At 45.9% G+C, this 10,882-nt stretch overlaps 1 long non-coding RNA gene across 2 annotated transcripts; it reads right to left on the bottom strand.

The window, feature by feature from the left end:
• Positions 1 to 345: 345 nt before the first annotated feature.
• LOC142930133 (uncharacterized) lies at positions 346 to 7,813 on the bottom strand. Of its 2 annotated transcripts, XR_012946092.1 has the most exons (5): positions 7,584 to 7,813; positions 3,416 to 3,579; positions 2,107 to 2,347; positions 1,369 to 1,504; positions 346 to 974 (listed from the first exon to the last, which is right to left on the bottom strand). It is a non-coding gene; the product is annotated as an uncharacterized LOC142930133 (long non-coding RNA). The 2 variants fall into 2 exon arrangements; XR_012946091.1 differs by lacking the exon at positions 3,416 to 3,579 and having other exon boundaries at positions 7,584 to 7,808.
• Between the last annotated feature and the right edge of the window lie 3,069 nt (positions 7,814 to 10,882).

The following is a 10,882-nucleotide window of genomic DNA, read 5'->3' as shown; positions in this document are numbered from 1 at the left end:
TCTGCCTGTGTTTGGCCTAAAACCCAATCACCCAGAATGCCCAAATTCACCTTACATACTCTAGGAATGTAAGCAGGTTAATGCCTGTATATCCATCACAATCATCACTCCCAAATGTGAAGACATGTCACGAGACTCGCTGACTTTTCTTAAAATACTTGAGAAATACAAATCATAGCTGAATATTTTCAATTCCATGTGTATAAGCCTTTGTCTCAGATTTATTGTAAAATAAATATACATGTACAATATAAACATTCAAATATCAGAAAATATTTAATGTATGTTGAATTTCTTTCACACTGTACATAACCAACCATGCTAAACAAGACATGATAAAAACAATCCAAGTCATGGGTTGCATACAATATGCAACTTTGGTTTATTGATTACAAATTACATAAAAGGTTCTGAAATTTTACAATACAGGTATAGTGCAATCTAAATAAGCAAATGTACTTTTACAGTGATTTCCCAAATGTTTATAACTACACAAATACTAGCATGTATGTTCCCAATAAAGTAGTCTCCTTCCAAAATGGCTAAAACCAAAATTAGTTTAGTTGTGCTCACAATATTGTTCACATATCCGTTCTATTTCAAGTGACATTTGAGTCTGTATGGATTTGCTGTGCAAAATACTGCTGCAACCATTCAATAACTCCAACCCTGAACGAACTTTATCACATTTTTCCAATACTTTGTTGTGGCACTTCCATTAACAGGGCAATTACTGTGCCCCATGGGCCCCACAAGTTCACAAGTAATTGCGATTCACACCACAGCACCTGAAGTACCATTGATGTTTAACAACCATGAATTAGCAGGACCAAGCGAACGTATCCTTCTGAGTAGAAACCTCGACCACCGCCATAAAATGCTTTCGGGCTTTCTACATCACGGGTAGTCAGCCATCCTTGTTCTCCTTGATGGTGTCAACCAGCTCTTTCAGACGCGACAGGTGGTACACGGCCCTGAGAAGAGACACGATTGAGAGAAAATTACTTGGTTGACTTATTATCAAGGTGGAAGCCAGAAAAATCTCACCAAGTCTCAGGAGGGTTTGGCAGTGATATTTTGCAAATTTCATCAGCGAGTGGTATGTGAGAGGAAAACGGAGAACCCGGTGAAAACAGAGGGAGTAAAATGCAAAACTCCGGATATAGATTCAAGATTCCATTGCCGTATTACTAACTCCTGGTTACCTAGCAGCCAAAATCTATAATATATGCTATTTCAAAACAGTCTCCCATCCAAGTAATAACCAGGCTTACCTGCTTAGCTTATAACATTCAAAATCTGACATCATACTTAGAGGCGGTGCAGCCTCTATGCTGTGCGTGAGTGTGGATATAAAGATAAATTCACAATGGCGTGGAGGGGTTTTCCCAGGGACGATCAGCCCCTAGAAAGACGTCGGTGTTGAAGCTGCCCGGGGAGGGGGCCTCCAAGCCGGGGGAGTCCAACTCCATGTGCGCCCTGCTCAGCAGCTCCTCCAATGAGGCTGTGCATCAAGAATCACGCATCGCACGTCACAACCACATGGGTGGCCGCTCAGCCGTCTCTGTGAGAAAAGACTGAATATGTACCTGAAAACATATGAAATGTCATCTGCTATATACAGACTATATATATACACACACCTAGGGATCTATTGTCCTCTGACACGGGCTCCTCGTTGGCTACATTCGTAAGGCCGGAGATATCCAAAACTTTGAGCCACTCTGGGTACTTTGGTCTGCTTTGCGGGCTCTGAGCGGCACCTGCTCTCTTTGTGCTGGTATCCGTCTCGTGGCTGCTGGTCTGGGAGTCCACATCGCAGTCACGCAGCCAGGCCGGGTACCTGAGCTCAGGAATGCTCGTGATCCCCGACACATCCAGCTTATCCTTTTGGCTTGTCAACCACCTGAGATAGGTACTTGTCGCACAGCCGCCGTTCGGCAAGTGCTCACGCCTAGTTGCTTCACTGCTCCATAAGTACAACAAAACATTCGTCTGGTTAGAAAATAAATAATTTTCGGGCTTTGCCGACAAATTTAATGGCATCACGGCCTTGTTGCTTCTCGCTGTTGAGCTCAACCGTTTAGTTGGCTTATTGCCCCTCACCAATGATGCGCCGAAGCTGTGCGCGGTGACCCCGAGAGATGACCGCTTGCCTCTGTGCGACACTGTGAGGTCTCGGTGGGCGCCAGGCGAGCGGAGCAAGGACTTGGAGGAACCGTCAACTGGCGCCGCTAGGAGCTGGTCCGTGGTTAGACTGACCGTCGGGCTATGAGCCACGACCTCTGCAGCGCAGCAGTGAGGCTGCACGTGCCCGAGATGAGGTCCTCCACAAGCAGCATGCCACCTGCAATGTAAGACCCACAGACATTTTACTGGTACACAATGAATTTGCTCTCCCCTAGATTCCTTGACCCCTGAACGGCAATCCTGCAATGTTGCCTTACTTTGCACCATCAGTAACTAATGATGTTATCCGTTTGTGGAGTTTGTGAGAATATGGGATAAATCAGTGCATGAGCTGTTATTGTTTAAACTTCAGATGTGTCCAGTCTAGGATCTGCAAATTTTGACACAAAGGTTGGAGGATCACTTAGATTTCACAAACTTTACAAACTCGATAATCAGTGAAGTTGCTGGAAGATGACAGGAGAAAGAAATGCATGCACCGACCTATCTGTTCAGACCTATGCTATCCTCTCATATGCGTGTGCTTACTGTGGATAGTTTTCTCTGACATAAAATGAACTCATTAATGGAATTTGCCAAGCATCCCAGTGTGGGACTCTCACGAAAATGTATCTTTAGACCTTATTAAGGGTTTTTTTTCTAGGGGAATTACATTACATTCATGATAGCATAGCATAATTGACAAGCACCCAGTACAAGCAAAAAAAATGGGGTTCTCCTCTCCAATTATCCCCCATCCAGTCAACTAGCTTCGATACCTTATGAGACCTCCTTTGCCAGTAACAAGATATAGTAATAGGTTTTTACCCTTTTATCTGGCACAAAAACTGACACTTTTATACAAGGGATCATGTTTGCGATAACCACAACGCAAGTAGTCAAAATGCAAACAAGAAGACGCTAAGAATAAGAAGACGCCTTTTGGCGTCTTCTGGTCCAACACCAGTGGAGACTGGGATCTCAGAAAAGCCGTCTCGGGTGTGGACCAATCAAATTCAAGGACAGTGCATATTATCAGTTGTCTTTTTTGTTTGCATTTTGACTACTTGTGTTGTGGTTATTGCAAACATGATCCCTTGTATAAAGGTGTCAGTGTTTGTGCCAGATAAAAGGGTAAAAACCTATTACTATAGCTTCGATACCATTGCACCGCCTGCACACTCGATAGCCACTCGAGTGCAAGCACCACGGAGCGATTCCTCGCGTGGCGAGAGGCGCAACCCACCCTCATCCACACTGTGCATCCTCCTCTCATCCGCGCGTCTCCGCTCCGCCATGCTGCGCGGTGCTGTGCTCTGCACGTATCCTGGGTGGCGGTGACGCACAGATTCCGCTCTGCTCAAAGTCCTCGATGTAGGCGTCCAGCGCACCGCTCGCCTACGAGCAGCACTGCTCTCCGCACACCACAGGGCTGCGCTAGCCCCCGCTTCCGGTCCGGAGCAGCGTGCTGCCCAGGCTGCCGCGAGGGCTTGTGTCCGTCACCGTGCTGTCGCCCGAAGGGCTGTTTGTCTCACCACCGTTGCAGTTCATTTTGTACGATTTGGGATGCCCGAACCGGATGGGGCCAGGGAGAGGAATCGCTGTGGCTACCAGGTCACCACTGGTCTTGGTATGGGGGGCACCATGAGGAGCTGCTGTGTGCGGAAAGTGGGTCCGACGTCACAACGCATGGGCCAGCGTTGACCACTTCGCGTTAGCAGCTTCAGCGTTAGGTCTCTTAAGCTACTGTGGCTGTTGTCCTTTTTTCAACAAAAATTCCAGCCTTTCCCATGCTTTCCTTCATCACACCTGCAAGCTCTATGTACAATTGAAGTGTCATAAATGCTCTACCTGTCTACTACTACATTATGAATGATATACATTTAAGAATTAGCTGGAGACAACTCCATGTTTAAAACACACTGTATTCAAAAGAGAAGGCTTAACATTTAACATTGGTTAACGTTTGGCATGTACACCTGCATATCAACAAATTACAGTACTACTAATAAAATGAATGCTATATATTAATAGTGGTATTACAGTAGTATGACTACTTATATTTATATATTATCGCACCTCCGAAGAGCACGGTGGGCTTGGTACGGTGCGAAAGAGATTCAACACACATACAGAATACAATACTTTCCGAGCACATTATGCATACCGAACCTCCAAGTTCCTTACCCTACCCTGAATAACAACGTGTGCAGAGTACAGCTCCTTTTTCAATCCATTGCTGGCTGACAGCTGTCCCATGCTATGCAGCTCCCAGGGGGAGGGGTTATTTACCGTACTTCACCACGCTGGTCAGTGTGAATTTGGTGATGGCAGGGGGCTATAGAAGTGCATTACAACAATGTACTGAACATTGCTGCACAATGTCAGGGTGCTATAGAAGTGCATTACAACCACGTACTGAATACTGCTGAACTGGTGGCAGGGGGCTATAGAAGTGCATTACAACCACGTACTGAATATTGCTGCACTGGTGGCAGGGGGCTATAGAAGTACATTACAACCACGTACTGAATATTGCTGCACTGGTGGCAGGGGGCTATAGAAGTGCATTACAACCATGCACTGAATATTGCTGCACTGATGGCAGGGGGCTATAGAAGTGCATTACAACCACGTACTGAATATTGCTGCACTGGTGGCAGGGGGCTACAGAAGTACATTACAACCATGTACTGAATATTGCTGCACTGGTGGCAGGGGGCTATAAAAGTGCATTACAACCACGTACTGAATATGGCTGCACTGGTGGCAGGGGGCTATAGAAGTGGATTACAACCATGCACTGAATATTGCTGCACTGATGGCAGGGGGCTATAGAAGTACATTACAACCACGTACTGAAAATTGCTGCACTGGTGGCAGGGGGCTACAGAAGTACATTACAACCATGTACTGAATATTGCTGCACTGGTGGCAGGGGGCTATAAAAGTGCATTACAACCACGTACTGAATATGGCTGCACTGGTGGCAGGGGGCTATAGAAGTGGATTACAACAATGTACTGAATATTGCTGCACTGGTGGCAGGGGGCTATAGAAGTGCATTACAACCACATACTGAATATTTCTGCACTGATGGCAGGGGGCTATAGAAGTACATTACAACCACGTACTGAATATTGCTGCACTGGTGGCAGGGGGCTATAGAAGTGCATTACAACCACGTACTGAATATTGCTGCACCGGTGGCAGGGGGCTATAGAAGTTCATTACAACCACGTACTGAATATTGCTGCACTGGTGGCAGGGGGCTATAGAAGTACATTACAACCACGTACTGAATATTGCTGCACTTGTGGCAGGGGGCTATAGAAGTGCATTACAACCATGTACTGAATATTGCTGCACTGGTGGCAGGGGGCTATAGAAGTACATTACAACCATGTGCTGAATATTGCTGCACCGGTGGCAGGGGGCTATAGAAGTGCATTACAACCATGTACTGAATATTGCTGCACTTGTGGCAGGGGGCTATAGAAGTACATTACAACCACGTACTGAATATTGCTGCACTGATGGCAGGGGGCTATAGAAGTGCATTACAACCACGTACTGAATATTGCTGCACCGGTGGCAGGGGGCTATAGAAGTGCATTACAACCATGTACTGAATATTGCTGCACTTGTGGCAGGGGGCTATAGAAGTACATTACAACCACGTACTGAATATTGCTGTACTGATGGCAGGGGGCTATAGAAGTGCATTACAACCACGTACTGAATACTGCTGCACTGGTGGCAGGGGGCTATAGAAGTACATTACAACCATGTACTGAATATTGCTGCACTGATGGCAGGGGGCTATAGAAGTGCATTACAACCACGTATTGAATATTGCTGTACTGGTGGCAGGGGGCTATAGAAGTACATTACAACCATGTACTGAATATTGCTGTACTGATGGCAGGGGGCTATAGAAGTGCATTACAACCATGCACTGAATATTGCTGCACTGATGGCAGGGGGCTATAGAAGTGCATTACAACCACGTACTGAATATTGCTGCACTGGTGGCAGGGGGCTATAGAAGTACATTACAACCATGTACTGAATATTGCTGCACTGGTGGCAGGGGGCTATAAAAGTGCATTACAACCACATACTGAATATTTCTGCACTGATGGCAGGGGGCTATAGAAGTACATTACAACCACGTACTGAATATTGCTGCACTGGTGGCAGGGGGCTATAGAAGTGCATTACAACCACGTACTGAATATGGCTGCACTGGTGGCAGGGGGCTATAGAAGTGGATTACAACAATGTACTGAATATTGCTGCACTGGTGGCAGGGGGCTATAGAAGTGCATTACAACCACATACTGAATATTTCTGCACTGATGGCAGGGGGCTATAGAAGTACATTACAACCACGTACTGAATATTGCTGCACTGGTGGCAGGGGGCTATAGAAGTGCATTACAACCACGTACTGAATATTGCTGCACCGGTGGCAGGGGGCTATAGAAGTTCATTACAACCACGTACTGAATATTGCTGCACTGGTGGCAGGGGGCTATAGAAGTACATTACAACCACGTACTGAATATTGCTGCACTTGTGGCAGGGGGCTATAGAAGCGCATTACAACCATGTACTGAATATTGCTGCACTGGTGGCAGGGGGCTATAGAAGTACATTACAACCATGTACTGAATATTGCTGCACCGGTGGCAGGGGGCTATAGAAGTGCATTACAACCATGTACTGAATATTGCTGCACTTGTGGCAGGGGGCTATAGAAGTGCATTACAACCACGTACTGAATACTGTTGCACTGGTGGCAGGGGGCTATAGAAGTACATTACAACCACGTACTGAATATTGCTGCACTGATGCTCGCCACGTGAGAGCCACACAGCAGGACAATGCTATACTGTACAATATTGAAATGATTCACCTACAAATACTAAACATTATTGTCTTAACAATCAATACTACTTTTAACATAAACAATAACTAATAAATGCACACGTAGTAATCGCCGTGCTAACCCTTAGCGTGCAATGTGAGCAGAACTTGTGTTGTAAGTCGTACCCAGTCCATTACCGCGCCACACACTCTCATTAACAAACCAACGACATTTACTGAATGTCCTCCTCCTTTACACGGCACAACCAGACAACACTTTGCACACCGAAGTGTCCAAGTCGCGTGCTAAGTGAAGCAAACCCCATTCAATTCTAGATTTAAAGCTTTCGTGGCTGCTAGGATCCATACTCTTTGGTTCTATTGGGTAAAGTCACGTAGGTGAAAATTGTTATTTTATTTTCACCTACGTGACTTTACCCAATAGAACCAAAGAGTATAAACCCCATTCACTCTGCGCTCAGCGTTCAACAAAGTTGAACCTGGCTCGCCCTCACGCCTGCCCATCTCTCTCCGTCTCTCACCGGAGATTATTCCATTGATCGTCTTCGCCTTGCCGTCCAGAGATCCGTGTGGATTATCCGTGAGGGTAGTTAAAGGTCGCGGTTATTCGGAGAAGTTTTTTTTATTAATTTTCCCGCCACAACCACCGCGTCGCCAAAGGCCGCTGAAGGCGATGTCCGAGACATGCCGCCCGCGCATGCGCACTGAGGGTTGAGAGAAACCTGCGGGGAGGGGCAGCGGGGGGCGGGGAAGCCGCCGCTGTTGGCCACACCCACATTCAGGCCACGCCCATATTTAACTGACGTCACGGTGACATCATTCTGGGTCGGACTTTATCGTGGGCTGGCTGTGCACGCGAGGAGCTCCTGACTTCTGACTCTGAATTCGAAAAAAATCAAAGATTCACGATGTCTACCTTCGTCGAGATAGGTAAAGTTTAACGTTAGTGTTAGGGAGGTGTGTTTGTGTTATATGTTGAGCCTGTAGACAAAACTGCTGGGGATGTGCCAGATGTCTTCATCTAACGTTAAGGAGGTTGGAGTCTGGATAGCGCATACCAGGTGTTACAGGCTACATGATGGGAAGCAGAAGGCATTCTAGTAAAATAGGTTTTTGTTTGTACGTTAATGCTCCTCCTTTTCCTTTACCAACCCATACTCACCGGCATGGTGAAGTATGTGCAAATAACCAACACGATTCGTGCAATCGTCAAGAGGCTCTCCAGCAGGGGATTGGCAAAAGGTCGTACAGGAGCAGTTTTGTGAAAAATAATTGATTCTTTCATAATGTACATCTATGAGTTATTATTATTGTTCATGTGGGTAACCTCGGCAAGGGGGGAAGCAAGGTCGGGAAGAGCGGGGGATGGGGCCGCTTTTGACCACGCCCATATTTAGGTGACGTCACGTCCTTTTCCTGTGACGTCACTATAGCGGGGAGTTATCCTTGGCTGGCTGTGCATGAGGAGCCCCCGAGTTCTAACTCACAAGATCTGAGATTAGACCAAAGATTCATGATGTCCACATTTGTTGAGATAGGTAAAGTGTAATGTTCGTGCTATGACGGGGCTTTGGGCCACTTTTAAATATTGAGATCTCGTCAGTGTTTTAATCGGACGCTCAGCAGGGTTTGAGCCAGGATAGTGCATAACAGGTCTAAAAGTGTAGTGTCGGGCTACATGGTGGGCAGCAAAGGGCAGTCCATCAAAATTGGTTGTACTATACATACTATACGTCTTCACCAACCCACATTAACCAGAGTGGTGAAATGTGGATTTGAAGCTTTCGTGACTGCAAGGATCCATACTCTTTGGTTCTATTGGGTAAAGTCACGTAGGTAAAAAATAAAACAACAAAAATCACGACGTTTTGGCCACAACACAAGTGGCCTTCTTTAGATGAAGGAACAGAACTGTCAGGACGACAGCACTTCAATTGAAATGTGGTCAAGTAACCACCATGATCTGTGTGGTCACGGGGAAGCTCTCGCAGAAGCTGACAAGCTTCCATCTTGGCAGTAATTATGTTGCCTCTTTTTTTACTCTCAGCGTCTCTGCAGCGCTTGCAGCGCTCGCACTCCTCGCCCCATTCACCCCCCACTCTCCCCCTCTCTGACTTATTTAACTGCCCTAACCCTGGTTTCTCTCCCACTTCAGTAAAACAGTTTCCTTGCTGTGGTTGTCACACCTGATGATGAGTGCTTATGTTGCATTCGAAACGTCGTGATTTATTTCTATTTTTTTTTCCACCTACGTGACTTTACCGAAAGAACCAAAGAGTATAGCTGACAAGCTGTCAGGGCAAAAATGACTTTGCATATTCCAACTAATATTTTTTGCCCTGGTTTGTGTCTGACCATGCTGGGCACGGCTTTGTTAAAGTGTACGATATTCAATGGGGTAAAAGTCCCCTAATGGTAATACAACTTTATACCACAGGTGTACTCACACTGGAGCAGCGTCGACATTTATGAGAAAGCTTTACACATGAGTACCATGTGTGGTTCTTTACCGACATTCCCATCCCTGCACCTGCCTCCCCTGTCCCTAATGCAATGAACCCTCTACCCCCACATTACCTATGCAGAGCTCGTGGAGAGAATGAATGAGGAGGAGGGAGCGGAGGGGCATGAGGCTCAGCCTTCAACGGTGCCACAAGACTTTTCGACGTCATCATTTCAATCTACCCTGGCCCAGGTACGATGCGGCACAACGTGGATTTGCACAGCCTATAAATTAACTTGGCTAATGTCAAAGATGGGAGATTCCTGGTATTTACAGATTTAGTTGTTTGCATTCGCCAACTAATGGGCCCCAAAGTGTAGACATGGCTGCTCCTCATTTATAGATTTCCAGCCTTTGCAGCAGTGCGTTTTGGTGACTATACTGTGCTGATGAGTCCGAATGAGGATTACACCGGTCCACAGTTGCATATCACTGCATCACTGCTGCTGTTAGTCTGTCACATTTGCTCAACTTTATTTTGATGGTGGTTTAAGATAGCATTACCACAATGCACTTTAGAAAATACTGATGTTTTTTGTATAATGCACAGGGACTAGATGCTTTGTGTACATATTTCTCCAGGTCTCTGGTTTCCTCCCATAGCTAAATGACACAGTGTAACTGGTATTGGCCAAACGTACCAATGCTGAAAAAATACATGCAAATTATTCAATTGGAATTAAACTAAGCAACTTCGTTCTCGACTGCAAAAAAACAGAACTTGGTAGGACCCTCCTTGAAAATAAAAATGTAAACTCATTGAGGTTTTCCTGGGTAAACTAGTACATCATCATAGCAATAAACAACTTGCATACAAATAGCAGATTAACTTATGTCCTGATACATGTATCATGAGCTTATGAATAAATATACATTTCATGCATAAGCTATTACATCTCTCATATTCGTGTGTGTGCTTGCCTTTGCGTGTAGGACACTGTCTACTTTTGCGATGGAGTCCGTCGGATCGATTTCATCCTCGCGTTCGATGATGAGGTCCATTCTCAGGACGCCATCAACAATCAGGTGAGAACGAGGAACCTACAAATAATGCTCTACCTTCCTGCACCCAGCATTATCACCCTTCCCCACGTGCAACACCACACGCCTCTAAACCTAGGTTTGACGCAGTGGTGCCAGCTCAGCTCTCTGACTGCTGAGTCACCCTGCCACCTCCATACGAGTCTTTAAATCCACAGTATACATCCTTTATCAAACTGTATCGTCAACTGCAGACCACGCTAGTCAATGAACGCTAGACTCCCATCACTCAACTCGCACATCCATACCCTGAACCATACACCTCACTGCTTTGGC

The sequence above is a fragment of the Petromyzon marinus genome, chromosome 37, assembly GCF_048934315.1.
Source record: "Petromyzon marinus isolate PM22_M1 ecotype Great Lakes invasive population chromosome 37, UKy_Petmar_22M1.pri1.0, whole genome shotgun sequence".
NCBI lineage: Eukaryota > Metazoa > Chordata > Hyperoartia > Petromyzontiformes > Petromyzontidae > Petromyzon > Petromyzon marinus.
This window is presented reverse-complemented; position numbering and strand designations above follow the sequence as displayed.